The following is a 17122-nucleotide window of genomic DNA, read 5'->3' as shown; positions in this document are numbered from 1 at the left end:
GAACCTGGCCTGATATCTCTAGGGTGCGGCACGTTGCCCCGAGGGAGGCTTGTGGGCTGGCGCCTGGGTGTGCATGCGGGCCCCGCTATAGACAGGAAACCAGCCAGCCCCGGCTCGGACAAAAGCCATCTCCTGGCGGCCTCCCCCCTGTTCTTCCATCCGTAAAGGGGGACCCCTTTACGGATGGAAGAACAGGGGGATCATCACAGTGGTGGTGACTGGACGGAGGGGTCTGCGGGTTTGGGGCCACGGAGGCCAGTTGCTCGCACCCCGGCTCCATGTGTCCGAGCCCCATGGAGGCAGAGAGCCGCTTATCGAGGGATGCATGAGTCCTGCGGGGAACAAGGGATGGTGTGGGCACGCCCCGAGCGAGAGAGGGCACCTGGGCCCCGAGAGGGCCCCCGGCAAAATCCCCAGGCCTGACCCCTTGGCTCCAGAGGCTTCCCCAGACTCCTGCTCCGGGCCGGTTCCTGCTCACCGGGGCCCTAATTCACCGCAGGTGAATGCCATTTGAAGAAACCAAGGACCGGAGGCCCTGATGCCTTCAAGGGGAGTGGGGTTCCTGCACTGGGGGACTGAGGTCCCAGCGGTCACAGTCCCTTCTCGAATAGTTTAGGCCAGATTGTAGAGAGTGGAAGCCGCTCGGTCCAAGTTTGCCACCTCGGTGCAGGTTGGGACGGTTTGAGCCAAAGCAAGACCCCAAGCAGTCCAGGCAGGGCCCAACCTGTGTCCCCCCTGGAGAACCCTTCCCTGGGCGTGGGTCCCGCCTTCCCAGGCCCCCTCCACATGGTGAGGAACCGAGGCCGGGGCCAGACACACCCTCAGGTCCCCAGGTCCTTCGTGGGCACTGGGCCTCAGTGGGGGCGGGAGAACTGCTGGGAAGCGTGGCCCATGGGAAAATGCGTGGCCCTCGGGGTGGCAGGGAGGCCTTCCGTTTGCAGGGTGAAGAGTCAAGGACACTGGGAACCTGGCCTGATATCTCTAGGGTGGGGCACGTTGCCCGGAGGGAGGCTTGTGGGCGGGCGCCTGGGTGTGCAGGCGGGGCCCCGCTATTGACAGGAAACCAGCCAGCCCCGGCTCGGACAAAAGCCATCTCCTGGCGGCCTCCCCCCTGTTCTTCCATCCATAAAGGGGTCCCCCTTTACGGATGGAAGAACAGGGGGATCTTCACAGTGGTGGTGACTGGACGGAGGGGTCTGCGGGTTTGGGGCCACGGAGGCCAGTTGCTCGCACCCTGGCCCCCTGTGTCTGAGCCCCATGGATGCTGAGGGCCGCTTATCGAGGGATGCAGGTGTCGTGCGGGGCTCAAGGGATCGCCTGGGCACGCCCCACGCAAGAGAGGGCACCTGAGGCCCGAGAGGGCCCCCGGCAAAATCCCCAGGCCTGACCCCTTGGCTCCAGAGGCATCCCCAGACTCCTGCCCAGGGACCTGTTCCTGCTCACCTGGGCCCTGATGCACCGCAGGTGAATGCCATTTGCGGACACCAAGGACCGGAGGCAGTGATGCCTTCAAGGGGAGGGTGGTTCCAGCTCTGGGAGACTGAGGTCGCAGCTGTCACAGTCCCTTTGCAAGTAGTTTAGGCCAGATTTTAGAGAGTGGAAGCCGCTCGGTCCAAGTATGCCACCACGGTGCCGGTTGGGGCGGTTGGAGCCAAAGCAAGATCCCTAGCAGTACAGGCGGGGCCCAACCTGTGTCCCCTATGGAGAACCCTTCCTTGGGCATGGGTTCCGTCTTCCCATCCCGCTTCCACATGGCGCGGAACCGAGGCCGGGGCCAGACACACCCTCAGGTCCCCAGATCCTTCCTGGGCACTAGGCCTCAGTGGGGGCGGGAGAACTGCTGGGAAGCGTGGCCCTTGGGAAAATGCGTGGCCCTCCGGGTGGCAGGGAGGCCTTCCGTTTGCAGGGTGAAGAGTCAAGGACACTGGGAACCTGGCCTGATATCTCTAGGGTGCGGCACGTTGCCCCGAGGGAGGCTTGTGGGCTGGCGCCTGGGTGTGCATGCGGGCCCCGCGTATTGACCCGAAACCAGCCAGCCCCGGCTCGGACAAAAGCCATCTCCTGGCGGCCTCCCCCCTGTTCTTCCATCCGTAAAGGGGGACCCCTTTACGGATGGAAGAACAGGGGGATCTTCACAGTGGTGGTGACTGGACGGAGGGGTCTGCGGGTTTGCCGCCACGGAGGCCAGTTCCTCGCACCCCTTCGCCATGTGTCCGAGCCCCATGGAGTCAGAGGGCCGCTTATAGGGGGATGCATGAGTCCTGCGGGGGTCAAGGGATGGTGTGGGCACGCCCCGGGCGAGAGAGGGCACCTGGGCCCCGAGAGGGCCCCCGGCAAAATCCCCAGGCCTGACCCCTTGGCTCCAGAGGCTTCCCCAGACTCCTGCTCCGGGCCGGTTCCTGCTCACCTGGGCCCTAATTCACCGCAGGTGAATGCCATTTGAAGAAACCAAGGACCGGAGGCCCTGATGCCTTCAAGGGGAGTGGGGTTCCTGCACTGGGGGACTGAGGTCCCAGCGGTCACAGTCCCTTCTCGAATAGTTTAGGCCAGATTGTAGAGAGTGGAAGCCGCTCGGTCCAAGTTTGCCACCTCGGTGCAGGTTGGGACGGTTTGAGCCAAAGCAAGACCCCAAGCAGTCCAGGCAGGGCCCAACCTGTGTCCCCCCTGGAGAACCCTTCCCTGGGCGTGGGTCCCGCCTTCCCAGGCCCCCTCCACATGGTGAGGAACCGAGGCCGGGGCCAGACACACCCTCAGGTCCCCAGGTCCTTCCTGGGCACTGGGCCTCAGTGGGGGCGGGAGAACTGCTGGGAAGCGTGGCCCGTGGGAAAATGCGTGGCCCTCGGGGTGGCAGGGAGGCCTTCCGTTTGCAGGGTGAAGAGTCAAGGACACTGGGAACCTGGCCTGATATCTCTAGGGTGGGGCACGTTGCCCGGAGTGAGGCTTGTGGGCGGGCGCATGGGTGTGCAGGCGGGGCCCCGCTATTGACAGGAAACCAGCCAGCCCCGGCTCGGACAAAAGCCATCTCCTGGCGGCCTCCCCCCTGTTCTTCCATCCGTAAAGGGGGACCCCTTTACGGATGGAAGAACAGGGGGATCTTCACAGTGGTGGTGACTGGACGGAGGGGTCTGCGGGTTTGGGGCCACGGAGGCCAGTTGCTCGCACCCTGGCCCCCTGTGTCTGAGCCCCATGGATGCAGAGGGCCACTTATCGAGGGATGCAGGTGTCGTGCGGGGCTCAAGGGATCGCCTGGGCACGCCCCACGCAAGAGAGGGCACCTGAGGCCCGAGAGGGCCCCCGGCAAAATCCCCAGGCCTGACCCCTTGGCTCCAGAGTCTTCCACAGACTCCTGCCCAGGGACCTGTTCCTGCTCACCTGGGCCCTGATGCACCGCAGGTGAATGCCATTTGCGGACACCAAGGACCGGAGGCAGTGATGCCTTCAAGGGGAGGGTGGTTCCAGCTCTGGGAGACTGAGGTCGCAGCTGTCACAGTCCCTTTGCAAGTAGTTTAGGCCAGATTTTAGAGAGTGGAAGCCGCTCGGTCCAAGTATGCCACCACGGTGCCGGTTGGGGCGGTTGGAGCCAAAGCAAGATCCCTAGCAGTACAGGCGGGGCCCAACCTGTGTCCCCTATGGAGAACCCTTCCTTGGGCATGGGTTCCGTCTTCCCATCCCGCTTCCACATGGCGCGGAACCGAGGCCGGGGCCAGACACACCCTCAGGTCCCCAGATCCTTCCTGGGCACTAGGCCTCAGTGGGGGCGGGAGAACTGCTGGGAAGCGTGGCCCTTGGGAAAATGCGTGGCCCTCCGGGTGGCAGGGAGGCCTTCCGTTTGCAGGGTGAAGAGTCAAGGACACTGGGAACCTGGCCTGATATCTCTAGGGTGCGGCACGTTGCCCCGAGGGAGGCTTGTGGGCTGGCGCCTGGGTGTGCATGCGGGCCCCGCGTATTGACCCGAAACCAGCCAGCCCCGGCTCGGACAAAAGCCATCTCCTGGCGGCCTCCCCCCTGTTCTTCCATCCGTAAAGGGGGACCCCTTTACGGATGGAAGAACAGGGGGATCTTCACAGTGGTGGTGACTGGACGGAGGGGTCTGCGGGTTTGCCGCCACGGAGGCCAGTTCCTCGCACCCCTTCGCCATGTGTCCGAGCCCCATGGAGTCAGAGGGCCGCTTATAGGGGGATGCATGAGTCCTGCGGGGGTCAAGGGATGGTGTGGGCACGCCCCGGGCGAGAGAGGGCACCTGGGCCCCGAGAGGGCCCCCGGCAAAATCCCCAGGCCTGACCCCTTGGCTCCAGAGGCTTCCCCAGACTCCTGCTCCGGGCCGGTTCCTGCTCACCGGGGCCCTAATTCACCGCAGGTGAATGCCATTTGAAGAAACCAAGGACCGGAGGCCCTGATGCCTTCAAGGGGAGTGGGGTTCCTGCACTGGGGGAATGAGGTCCCAGCGGTCACAGTCCCTTCTCGAATAGTTTAGGCCAGATTGTAGAGAGTGGAAGCCGCTCGGTCCAAGTTTGCCTCCTCGGTGCAGGTTGGGACGGTTTGAGCCAAAGCAAGACCCCAAGCAGTCCAGGCAGGGCCCAACCTGTGTCCCCCCTGGAGAACCCTTCCCTGGGCATGGGTCCCGCCTTCCCAGGCCCCCTCCACATGGTGAGGAACCGAGGCCGGGGCCAGACACACCCTCAGGTCCCCAGGTCCTTCCTGGGCACTGGGCCTCAGTGGGGGCGGGAGAACTGCTGGGAAGCGTGGCCCGTGGGAAAATGCGTGGCCCTCGGGGTGGCAGGGAGGCCTTCCGTTTGCAGGGTGAAGAGTCAAGGACACTGGGAACCTGGCCTGATATCTCTAGGGTGGGGCACGTTGCCTGGAGGGAGGCTTGTGGGCCGGCGCCTGGGTGTGCAGGCGGGGGGCCCCGCTATAGACAGGAAACCAGCCAGCCCCGGCTCGGACAAAAGCCATCTCCTGGCGGCCTCCCCCCTGTTCTTCCATCCGTAAAGGGGGACCCCTTTACGGATGGAAGAACAGGGGGATCATCACAGTGGTGGTGACTGGACGGAGGGGTCTGCGGGTTTGGGGCCACGGAGGCCAGTTGCTCGCACCCCGGCTCCATGTGTCCGAGCCCCATGGAGGCAGAGAGCCGCTTATCGAGGGATGCATGAGTCCTGCGGGGAACAAGGGATGGTGTGGGCACGCCCCGAGCGAGAGAGGGCACCTGGGCCCCGAGAGGGCCCCCGGCAAAATCCCCAGGCCTGACCCCTTGGCTCCAGAGGCTTCCCCAGACTCTTGCTCCGGGCCGGTTCCTGCTCACCGGGGCCCTAATTCACCGCAGGTGAATGCCATTTGAAGAAACCAAGGACCGGAGGCCCTGATGCCTTCAAGGGGAGTGGGGTTCCTGCACTGGGGGACTGAGGTCCCAGCGGTCACAGTCCCTTCTCGAATAGTTTAGGCCAGATTGTAGAGAGTGGAAGCCGCTCGGTCCAAGTTTGCCACCTCGGTGCAGGTTGGGACGGTTTGAGCCAAAGCAAGACCCCAAGCAGTCCAGGCAGGGCCCAACCTGTGTCCCCCCTGGAGAACCCTTCCCTGGGCGTGGGTCCCGCCTTCCCAGGCCCCCTCCACATGGTGAGGAACCGAGGCCGGGGCCAGACACACCCTCAGGTCCCCAGGTCCTTCCTGGGCACTGGGCCTCAGTGGGGGCGGGAGAACTGCTGGGAAGCGTGGCCCATGGGAAAATGCGTGGCCCTCGGGGTGGCAGGGAGGCCTTCCGTTTGCAGGGTGAAGAGTCAAGGACACTGGGAACCTGGCCTGATATCTCTAGGGTGGGGCACGTTGCCCGGAGGGAGGCTTGTGGGCGGGCTCCTGGGTGTGCAGGCGGGGTCCCGCTATTGACAGGAAACCAGCCAGCCCCGGCTCGGACAAAAGCCATCTCCTGGCGGCCTCCCCCCTGTTTTTCCATCCGTAAAGGGGTCCCCCTTTACGGATGGAAGAACAGGGGGATCTTCACAGTGGTGGTGACTGGACGGAGGGGTCTGCGGGTTTGGGGCCACGGAGGCCAGTTGCTCGCACCCTGGCCCCCTGTGTCTGAGCCCCATGGATGCAGAGGGCCGCTTATCGAGGGATGCAGGTGTCGTGCGGGGCTCAAGGGATCGCCTGGGCACGCCCCACGCAAGAGAGGGCACCTGAGGCCCGAGAGGGCCCCCGGCAAAATCCCCAGGCCTGACCCCTTGGCTCCAGAGGCTTCCCCAGACTCCTGCCCAGGGACCTGTTCCTGCTCACCTGGGCCCTGATGCACCGCAGGTGAATGCCATTTGCGGACACCAAGGACCGGAGGCAGTGATGCCTTCAAGGGGAGGGTGGTTCCAGCTCTGGGAGACTGAGGTCGCAGCTGTCACAGTCCCTTTGCAAGTAGTTTAGGCCAGATTTTAGAGAGTGGAAGCCGCTCGGTCCAAGTATGCCACCACGGTGCCGGTTGGGGCGGTTGGAGCCAAAGCAAGATCCCTAGCAGTACAGGCGGGGCCCAACCTGTGTACCCTATGGAGAACCCTTCCTTGGGCATGGGTTCCGTCTTCCCATCCCCCTTCCACATGGCGCGGAACCGAGGCCGGGGCCAGACACAACCTCAGGTCCCCAGATCCTTCCTGGGCACTAGGCCTCAGTGGGGGCGGGAGAACTGCTGGGAAGCGTGGCCCTTGGGAAAATGCGTGGCCCTCCGGGTGGCAGGGAGGCCTTCCGTTTGCAGGGTGAAGAGTCAAGGACACTGGGAACCTGGCCTGATATCTCTAGGGTGCGGCACGTTGCCCCGAGGGAGGCTTGTGGGCTGGCGCCTGGGTGTGCATGCGGGCCCCGCGTATTGACCCGAAACCAGCCAGCCCCGGCTCGGACAAAAGCCATCTCCTGGCGGCCTCCCCCCTGTTCTTCCATCCGTAAAGGGGGACCCCTTTACGGATGGAAGAACAGGGGGATCTTCACAGTGGTGGTGACTGGACGGAGGGGTCTGCGGGTTTGCCGCCACGGAGGCCAGTTCCTCGCACCCCTTCGCCATGTGTCCGAGCCCCATGGAGTCAGAGGGCCGCTTATAGGGGGATGCATGAGTCCTGCGGGGGTCAAGGGATGGTGTGGGCACGCCCCGAGCGAGAGAGGGCACCTGGGCCCCGAGAGGGCCCCCGGCAAAATCCCCAGGCCTGAACCCTTGGCTCCAGAGGCTTCCCCAGACTCCTGCTCCGGGCCGGTTCCTGCTCACCGGGGCCCTAATTCACCGCAGGTGAATGCCATTTGAAGAAACCAAGGACCGGAGGCCCTGATGCCTTCAAGGGGAGTGGGGTTCCTGCACTGGGGGACTGAGGTCCCAGCGGTCACAGTCCCTTCTCGAATAGTTTAGGCCAGATTGTAGAGAGTGGAAGCCGCTCGGTCCAAGTTTGCCACCTCGGTGCAGGTTGGGACGGTTTGAGCCAAAGCAAGACCCCAAGCAGTCCAGGCAGGGCCCAACCTGTGTCCCCCCTGGAGAACCCTTCCCTGGGCGTGGGTCCCGCCTTCCCAGGCCCCCTCCACATGGTGAGGAACCGAGGCCGGGGCCAGACACACCCTCAGGTCCCCAGGTCCTTCCTGGGCACTGGGCCTCAGTGGGGGCGGGAGAACTGCTGGGAAGCGTGGCCCGTGGGAAAATGCGTGGCCCTCGGGGTGGCAGGGAGGCCTTCCGTTTGCAGGGTGAAGAGTCAAGGACACTGGGAACCTGGCCTGATATCTCTAGGGTGGGGCACGTTGCCCGGAGTGAGGCTTGTGGGCGGGCGCATGGGTGTGCAGGCGGGGCCCCGCTATTGACAGGAAACCAGCCAGCCCCGGCTCGGACAAAAGCCATCTCCTGGCGGCCTCCCCCCTGTTCTTCCATCCGTAAAGGGGGACCCCTTTACGGATGGAAGAACAGGGGGATCTTCACAGTGGTGGTGACTGGACGGAGGGGTCTGCGGGTTTGGGGCCACGGAGGCCAGTTGCTCGCACCCTGGCCCCCTGTGTCTGAGCCCCATGGATGCAGAGGGCCACTTATCGAGGGATGCAGGTGTCGTGCGGGGCTCAAGGGATCGCCTGGGCACGCCCCACGCAAGAGAGGGCACCTGAGGCCCGAGAGGGCCCCCGGCAAAATCCCCAGGCCTGACCCCTTGGCTCCAGAGTCTTCCACAGACTCCTGCCCAGGGACCTGTTCCTGCTCACCTGGGCCCTGATGCACCGCAGGTGAATGCCATTTGCGGACACCAAGGACCGGAGGCAGTGATGCCTTCAAGGGGAGGGTGGTTCCAGCTCTGGGAGACTGAGGTCGCAGCTGTCACAGTCCCTTTGCAAGTAGTTTAGGCCAGATTTTAGAGAGTGGAAGCCGCTCGGTCCAAGTATGCCACCACGGTGCCGGTTGGGGCGGTTGGAGCCAAAGCAAGATCCCTAGCAGTACAGGCGGGGCCCAACCTGTGTCCCCTATGGAGAACCCTTCCTTGGGCATGGGTTCCGTCTTCCCATCCCCCTTCCACATGGCGCGGAACCGAGGCCGGGGCCAGACACAACCTCAGGTCCCCAGATCCTTCCTGGGCACTAGGCCTCAGTGGGGGCGGGAGAACTGCTGGGAAGCGTGGCCCTTGGGAAAATGCGTGGCCCTCCGGGTGGCAGGGAGGCCTTCCGTTTGCAGGGTGAAGAGTCAAGGACACTGGGAACCTGGCCTGATATCTCTAGGGTGCGGCACGTTGCCCCGAGGGAGGCTTGTGGGCTGGCGCCTGGGTGTGCATGCGGGCCCCGCGTATTGACCCGAAACCAGCCAGCCCCGGCTCGGACAAAAGCCATCTCCTGGCGGCCTCCCCCCTGTTCTTCCATCCGTAAAGGGGGACCCCTTTACGGATGGAAGAACAGGGGGATCATCACAGTGGTGGTGACTGGACGGAGGGGTCTGCGGGTTTGGGGCCACGGAGGCCAGTTGCTCGCACCCCGGCTCCATGTGTCCGAGCCCCATGGAGGCAGAGAGCCGCTTATCGAGGGATGCATGAGTCCTGCGGGGAACAAGGGATGGTGTGGGCACGCCCCGAGCGAGAGAGGGCACCTGGGCCCCGAGAGGGCCCCCGGCAAAATCCCCAGGCCTGACCCCTTGGCTCCAGAGGCTTCCCCAGACTCCTGCTCCGGGCCGGTTCCTGCTCACCGGGGCCCTAATTCACCGCAGGTGAATGCCATTTGAAGAAACCAAGGACCGGAGGCCCTGATGCCTTCAAGGGGAGTGGGGTTCCTGCACTGGGGGACTGAGGTCCCAGCGGTCACAGTCCCTTCTCGAATAGTTTAGGCCAGATTGTAGAGAGTGGAAGCCGCTCGGTCCAAGTTTGCCACCTCGGTGCAGGTTGGGACGGTTTGAGCCAAAGCAAGACCCCAAGCAGTCCAGGCAGGGCCCAACCTGTGTCCCCCCTGGAGAACCCTTCCCTGGGCGTGGGTCCCGCCTTCCCAGGCCCCCTCCACATGGTGAGGAACCGAGGCCGGGGCCAGACACACCCTCAGGTCCCCAGGTCCTTCCTGGGCACTGGGCCTCAGTGGGGGCGGGAGAACTGCTGGGAAGCGTGGCCCGTGGGAAAATGCGTGGCCCTCGGGGTGGCAGGGAGGCCTTCCGTTTGCAGGGTGAAGAGTCAAGGACACTGGGAACCTGGCCTGATATCTCTAGGGTGGGGCACGTTGCCCGGAGGGAGGCTTGTGGGCGGGCGCATGGGTGTGCAGGCGGGGCCCCGCTATTGACAGGAAACCAGCCAGCCCCGGCTCGGACAAAAGCCATCTCCTGGCGGCCTCCCCCCTGTTCTTCCATCCGTAAAGGGGGACCCCTTTACGGATGGAAGAACAGGGGGATCTTCACAGTGGTGGTGACTGGACGGAGGGGTCTGCGGGTTTGGGGCCACGGAGGCCAGTTGCTCGCACCCTGGCCCCCTGTGTCTGAGCCCCATGGATGCAGAGGGCCACTTATCGAGGGATGCAGGTGTCGTGCGGGGCTCAAGGGATCGCCTGGGCACGCCCCACGCAAGAGAGGGCACCTGAGGCCCGAGAGGGCCCCCGGCAAAATCCCCAGGCCTGACCCCTTGGCTCCAGAGTCTTCCACAGACTCCTGCCCAGGGACCTGTTCCTGCTCACCTGGGCCCTGATGCACCGCAGGTGAATGCCATTTGCGGACACCAAGGACCGGAGGCAGTGATGCCTTCAAGGGGAGGGTGGTTCCAGCTCTGGGAGACTGAGGTCGCAGCTGTCACAGTCCCTTTGCAAGTAGTTTAGGCCAGATTTTAGAGAGTGGAAGCCGCTCGGTCCAAGTATGCCACCACGGTGCCGGTTGGGGCGGTTGGAGCCAAAGCAAGATCCCTAGCAGTACAGGCGGGGCCCAACCTGTGTCCCCTATGGAGAACCCTTCCTTGGGCATGGGTTCCGTCTTCCCATCCCGCTTCCACATGGCGCGGAACCGAGGCCGGGGCCAGACACACCCTCAGGTCCCCAGATCCTTCCTGGGCACTAGGCCTCAGTGGGGGCGGGAGAACTGCTGGGAAGCGTGGCCCTTGGGAAAATGCGTGGCCCTCCGGGTGGCAGGGAGGCCTTCCGTTTGCAGGGTGAAGAGTCAAGGACACTGGGAACCTGGCCTGATATCTCTAGGGTGCGGCACGTTGCCCCGAGGGAGGCTTGTGGGCTGGCGCCTGGGTGTGCATGCGGGCCCCGCGTATTGACCCGAAACCAGCCAGCCCCGGCTCGGACAAAAGCCATCTCCTGGCGGCCTCCCCCCTGTTCTTCCATCCGTAAAGGGGGACCCCTTTACGGATGGAAGAACAGGGGGATCTTCACAGTGGTGGTGACTGGACGGAGGGGTCTGCGGGTTTGCCGCCACGGAGGCCAGTTCCTCGCACCCCTTCGCCATGTGTCCGAGCCCCATGGAGTCAGAGGGCCGCTTATAGGGGGATGCATGAGTCCTGCGGGGGTCAAGGGATGGTGTGGGCACGCCCCGGGCGAGAGAGGGCACCTGGGCCCCGAGAGGGCCCCCGGCAAAATCCCCAGGCCTGACCCCTTGGCTCCAGAGGCTTCCCCAGACTCCTGCTCCGGGCCGGTTCCTGCTCACCGGGGCCCTAATTCACCGCAGGTGAATGCCATTTGAAGAAACCAAGGACCGGAGGCCCTGATGCCTTCAAGGGGAGTGGGGTTCCTGCACTGGGGGACTGAGGTCCCAGCGGTCACAGTCCCTTCTCGAATAGTTTAGGCCAGATTGTAGAGAGTGGAAGCCGCTCGGTCCAAGTTTGCCACCTCGGTGCAGGTTGGGACGGTTTGAGCCAAAGCAAGACCCCAAGCAGTCCAGGCAGGGCCCAACCTGTGTCCCCCCTGGAGAACCCTTCCCTCGGCATGGGTCCCGCCTTCCCAGGCCCCCTCCACATGGTGAGGAACCGAGGCCGGGGCCAGACACACCCTCAGGTCCCCAGGTCCTTCCTGGGCACTGGGCCTCAGTGGGGGCGGGAGAACTGCTGGGAAGCGTGGCCCGTGGGAAAATGCGTGGCCCTCGGGTTGGCAGGGAGGCCTTCCGTTTGCAGGGTGAAGAGTCAAGGACACTGGGAACCTGGCCTGATATCTCTAGGGTGGGGCACGTTGCCTGGAGGGAGGCTTGTGGGCCGGCGCCTGGGTGTGCAGGCGGGGGGCCCCGCTATAGACAGGAAACCAGCCAGCCCCGGCTCGGACAAAAGCCATCTCCTGGCGGCCTCCACCCTGTTCTTCCATCCGTAAAGGGGGACCCCTTTACGGATGGAAGAACAGGGGGATCATCACAGTGGTGGTGACTGGACGGAGGGGTCTGCGGGTTTGGGGCCACGGAGGCCAGTTGCTCGCACCCCGGCTCCATGTGTCCGAGCCCCATGGAGGCAGAGAGCCGCTTATCGAGGGATGCATGAGTCCTGCGGGGAACAAGGGATGGTGTGGGCACGCCCCGAGCGAGAGAGGGCACCTGGGCCCCGAGAGGGCCCCCGGCAAAATCCCCAGGCCTGACCCCTTGGCTCCAGAGGCTTCCCCAGACTCCTGCTCCGGGCCGGTTCCTGCTCACCGGGGCCCTAATTCACCGCAGGTGAATGCCATTTGAAGAAACCAAGGACCGGAGGCCCTGATGCCTTCAAGGGGAGTGGGGTTCCTGCACTGGGGGACTGAGGTCCCAGCGGTCACAGTCCCTTCTCGAATAGTTTAGGCCAGATTGTAGAGAGTGGAAGCCGCTCGGTCCAAGTTTGCCACCTCGGTGCAGGTTGGGACGGTTTGAGCCAAAGCAAGACCCCAAGCAGTCCAGGCAGGGCCCAACCTGTGTCCCCCCTGGAGAACCCTTCCCTGGGCGTGGGTCCCGCCTTCCCAGGCCCCCTCCACATGGTGAGGAACCGAGGCCGGGGCCAGACACACCCTCAGGTCCCCAGGTCCTTCCTGGGCACTGGGCCTCAGTGGGGGCGGGAGAACTGCTGGGAAGCGTGGCCCATGGGAAAATGCGTGGCCCTCGGGGTGGCAGGGAGGCCTTCCGTTTGCAGGGTGAAGAGTCAAGGACACTGGGAACCTGGCCTGATATCTCTAGGGTGGGGCACGTTGCCCGGAGGGAGGCTTGTGGGCGGGCGCCTGGGTGTGCAGGCGGGGCCCCGCTATTGACAGGAAACCAGCCAGCCCCGGCTCGGACAAAAGCCATCTCCTGGCGGCCTCCCCCCTGTTCTTCCATCCATAAAGGGGTCCCCCTTTACGGATGGAAGAACAGGGGGATCTTCACAGTGGTGGTGACTGGACGGAGGGGTCTGCGGGTTTGGGGTCACGGAGGCCAGTTGCTCGCACCCTGGCCCCCTGTGTCTGAGCCCCATGGATGCTGAGGGCCGCTTATCGAGGGATGCAGGTGTCGTGCGGGGCTCAAGGGATCGCCTGGGCACGCCCCACGCAAGAGAGGGCACCTGAGGCCCGAGAGGGCCCCCGGCAAAATCCCCAGGCCTGACCCCTTGGCTCCAGAGGCATCCCCAGACTCCTGCCCAGGGACCTGTTCCTGCTCACCTGGGCCCTGATGCACCGCAGGTGAATGCCATTTGCGGACACCAAGGACCGGAGGCAGTGATGCCTTCAAGGGGAGGGTGGTTCCAGCTCTGGGAGACTGAGGTCGCAGCTGTCACAGTCCCTTTGCAAGTAGTTTAGGCCAGATTTTAGAGAGTGGAAGCCGCTCGGTCCAAGTATGCCACCACGGTGCCGGTTGGGGCGGTTGGAGCCAAAGCAAGATCCCTAGCAGTACAGGCGGGGCCCAACCTGTGTCCCCTATGGAGAACCCTTCCTTGGGCATGGGTTCCGTCTTCCCATCCCGCTTCCACATGGCGCGGAACCGAGGCCGGGGCCAGACACACCCTCAGGTCCCCAGATCCTTCCTGGGCACTAGGCCTCAGTGGGGGCGGGAGAACTGCTGGGAAGCGTGGCCCTTGGGAAAATGCGTGGCCCTCCGGGTGGCAGGGAGGCCTTCCGTTTGCAGGGTGAAGAGTCAAGGACACTGGGAACCTGGCCTGATATCTCTAGGGTGCGGCACGTTGCCCCGAGGGAGGCTTGTGGGCTGGCGCCTGGGTGTGCATGCGGGCCCCGCGTATTGACCCGAAACCAGCCAGCCCCGGCTCGGACAAAAGCCATCTCCTGGCGGCCTCCCCCCTGTTCTTCCATCCGTAAAGGGGGACCCCTTTACGGATGGAAGAACAGGGGGATCTTCACAGTGGTGGTGACTGGACGGAGGGGTCTGCGGGTTTGGGGCCACGGAGGCCAGTTCCTCGCACCCCTTCGCCATGTGTCCGAGCCCCATGGAGTCAGAGGGCCGCTTATAGGGGGATGCATGAGTCCTGCGGGGGTCAAGGGATGGTGTGGGCACGCCCCGGGCAAGAGAGGGCACCTGGGCCCCGAGAGGGCCCCCGGCAAAATCCCCAGGCCTGACCCCTTGGCTCCAGAGGCTTCCCCAGACTCCTGCTCCGGGCCGGTTCCTGCTCACCGGGGCCCTAATTCACCGCAGGTGAATGCCATTTGAAGAAACCAAGGACCGGAGGCCCTGATGCCTTCAAGGGGAGTGGGGTTCCTGCACTGGGGGAATGAGGTCCCAGCGGTCACAGTCCCTTCTCGAATAGTTTAGGCCAGAATGTAGAGAGTGGAAGCCGCTCGGTCCAAGTTTGCCACCTCGGTGCAGGTTGGGACGGTTTGAGCCAAAGCAAGACCCCAAGCAGTCCAGGCAGGGCCCAACCTGTGTCCCCCCTGGAGAACCCTTCCCTGGGCATGGGTCCCGCCTTCCCAGGCCCCCTCCACATGGTGAGGAACCGAGGCCGGGGCCAGACACACCCTCAGGTCCCCAGGTCCTTCCTGGGCACTGGGCCTCAGTGGGGGCGGGAGAACTGCTGGGAAGCGTGGCCCGTGGGAAAATGCGTGGCCCTCGGGGTGGCAGGGAGGCCTTCCGTTTGCAGGGTGAAGAGTCAAGGACACTGGGAACCTGGCCTGATATCTCTAGGGTGGGGCACGTTGCCTGGAGGGAGGCTTGTGGGCCGGCGCCTGGGTGTGCAGGCGGGGGGCCCCGCTATAGACAGGAAACCAGCCAGCCCCGGCTCGGACAAAAGCCATCTCCTGGCGGCCTCCCCCCTGTTCTTCCATCCGTAAAGGGGGACCCCTTTACGGATGGAAGAACAGGGGGATCATCACAGTGGTGGTGACTGGACGGAGGGGTCTGCGGGTTTGGGGCCACGGAGGCCAGTTGCTCGCACCCCGGCTCCATGTGTCCGAGCCCCATGGAGGCAGAGAGCCGCTTATCGAGGGATGCATGAGTCCTGCGGGGAACAAGGGATGGTGTGGGCACGCCCCGAGCGAGAGAGGGCACCTGGGCCCCGAGAGGGCCCCCGGCAAAATCCCCAGGCCTGACCCCTTGGCTCCAGAGGCTTCCCCAGACTCCTGCTCCGGGCCGGTTCCTGCTCACCGGGGCCCTAATTCACCGCAGGTGAATGCCATTTGAAGAAACCAAGGACCGGAGGCCCTGATGCCTTCAAGGGGAGTGGGGTTCCTGCACTGGGGGACTGAGGTCCCAGCGGTCACAGTCCCTTCTCGAATAGTTTAGGCCAGATTGTAGAGAGTGGAAGCCGCTCGGTCCAAGTTTGCCACCTCGGTGCAGGTTGGGACGGTTTGAGCCAAAGCAAGACCCCAAGCAGTCCAGGCAGGGCCCAACCTGTGTCCCCCCTGGAGAACCCTTCCCTGGGCGTGGGTCCCGCCTTCCCAGGCCCCCTCCACATGGTGAGGAACCGAGGCCGGGGCCAGACACACCCTCAGGTCCCCAGGTCCTTCCTGGGCACTGGGCCTCAGTGGGGGCGGGAGAACTGCTGGGAAGCGTGGCCCGTGGGAAAATGCGTGGCCCTCGGGGTGGCAGGGAGGCCTTCCGTTTGCAGGGTGAAGAGTCAAGGACACTGGGAACCTGGCCTGATATCTCTAGGGTGGGGCACGTTGCCCGGAGGGAGGCTTGTGGGCGGGCGCCTGGGTGTGCAGGCGGGGCCCCGCTATTGACAGGAAACCAGCCAGCCCTGGCTCGGACAAAAGCCATCTCCTGGCGGCCTCCCCCCTGTTCTTCCATCCGTAAAGGGGGACCCCTTTACGGATGGAAGAACAGGGGGATCATCACAGTGGTGGTGACTGGACGGAGGGGTCTGCGGGTTTGGGGCCACGGAGGCCAGTTGCTCGCACCCCGGCTCCATGTGTCCGAGCCCCATGGAGGCAGAGAGCCGCTTATCGAGGGATGCATGAGTCCTGCGGGGAACAAGGGATGGTGTGGGCACGCCCCGAGCGAGAGAGGGCACCTGGGCCCCGAGAGGGCCCCCGGCAAAATCCCCAGGCCTGACCCCTTGGCTCCAGAGGCTTCCCCAGACTCCTGCTCCGGGCCGGTTCCTGCTCACCGGGGCCCTAATTCACCGCAGGTGAATGCCATTTGAAGAAACCAAGGACCGGAGGCCCTGATGCCTTCAAGGGGAGTGGGGTTCCTGCACTGGGGGACTGAGGTCCCAGCGGTCACAGTCCCTTCTCGAATAGTTTAGGCCAGATTGTAGAGAGTGGAAGCCGCTCGGTCCAAGTTTGCCACCTCGGTGCAGGTTGGGACGGTTTGAGCCAAAGCAAGACCCCAAGCAGTCCAGGCAGGGCCCAACCTGTGTCCCCCCTGGAGAACCCTTCCCTGGGCGTGGGTCCCGCCTTCCCAGGCCCCCTCCACATGGTGAGGAACCGAGGCCGGGGCCAGACACACCCTCAGGTCCCCAGGTCCTTCCTGGGCACTGGGCCTCAGTGGGGGCGGGAGAACTGCTGGGAAGCGTGGCCCATGGGAAAATGCGTGGCCCTCGGGGTGGCAGGGAGGCCTTCCGTTTGCAGGGTGAAGAGTCAAGGACACTGGGAACCTGGCCTGATATCTCTAGGGTGGGGCACGTTGCCCGGAGGGAGGCTTGTGGGCGGGCGCCTGGGTGTGCAGGCGGGGCCCCGCTATTGACAGGAAACCAGCCAGCCCCGGCTCGGACAAAAGCCATCTCCTGGCGGCCTCCCCCCTGTTCTTCCATCCATAAAGGGGTCCCCCTTTACGGATGGAAGAACAGGGGGATCTTCACAGTGGTGGTGACTGGACGGAGGGGTCTGCGGGTTTGGGGCCACGGAGGCCAGTTGCTCGCACCCTGGCCCCCTGTGTCTGAGCCCCATGGATGCTGAGGGCCGCTTATCGAGGGATGCAGGTGTCGTGCGGGGCTCAAGGGATCGCCTGGGCACGCCCCACGCAAGAGAGGGCACCTGAGGCCCGAGAGGGCCCCCGGCAAAATCCCCAGGCCTGACCCCTTGGCTCCAGAGGCATCCCCAGACTCCTGCCCAGGGACCTGTTCCTGCTCACCTGGGCCCTGATGCACCGCAGGTGAATGCCATTTGCGGACACCAAGGACCGGAGGCAGTGATGCCTTCAAGGGGAGGGTGGTTCCAGCTCTGGGAGACTGAGGTCGCAGCTGTCACAGTCCCTTTGCAAGTAGTTTAGGCCAGATTTTAGAGAGTGGAAGCCGCTCGGTCCAAGTATGCCACCACGGTGCCGGTTGGGGCGGTTGGAGCCAAAGCAAGATCCCTAGCAGTACAGGCGGGGCCC

Source organism: Desmodus rotundus, chromosome 6, assembly GCF_022682495.2.
Source record: "Desmodus rotundus isolate HL8 chromosome 6, HLdesRot8A.1, whole genome shotgun sequence".
NCBI classification, from domain to species: Eukaryota; Metazoa; Chordata; class Mammalia; order Chiroptera; family Phyllostomidae; genus Desmodus; species Desmodus rotundus.
Note: the sequence above shows the minus strand (reverse complement) of the source record.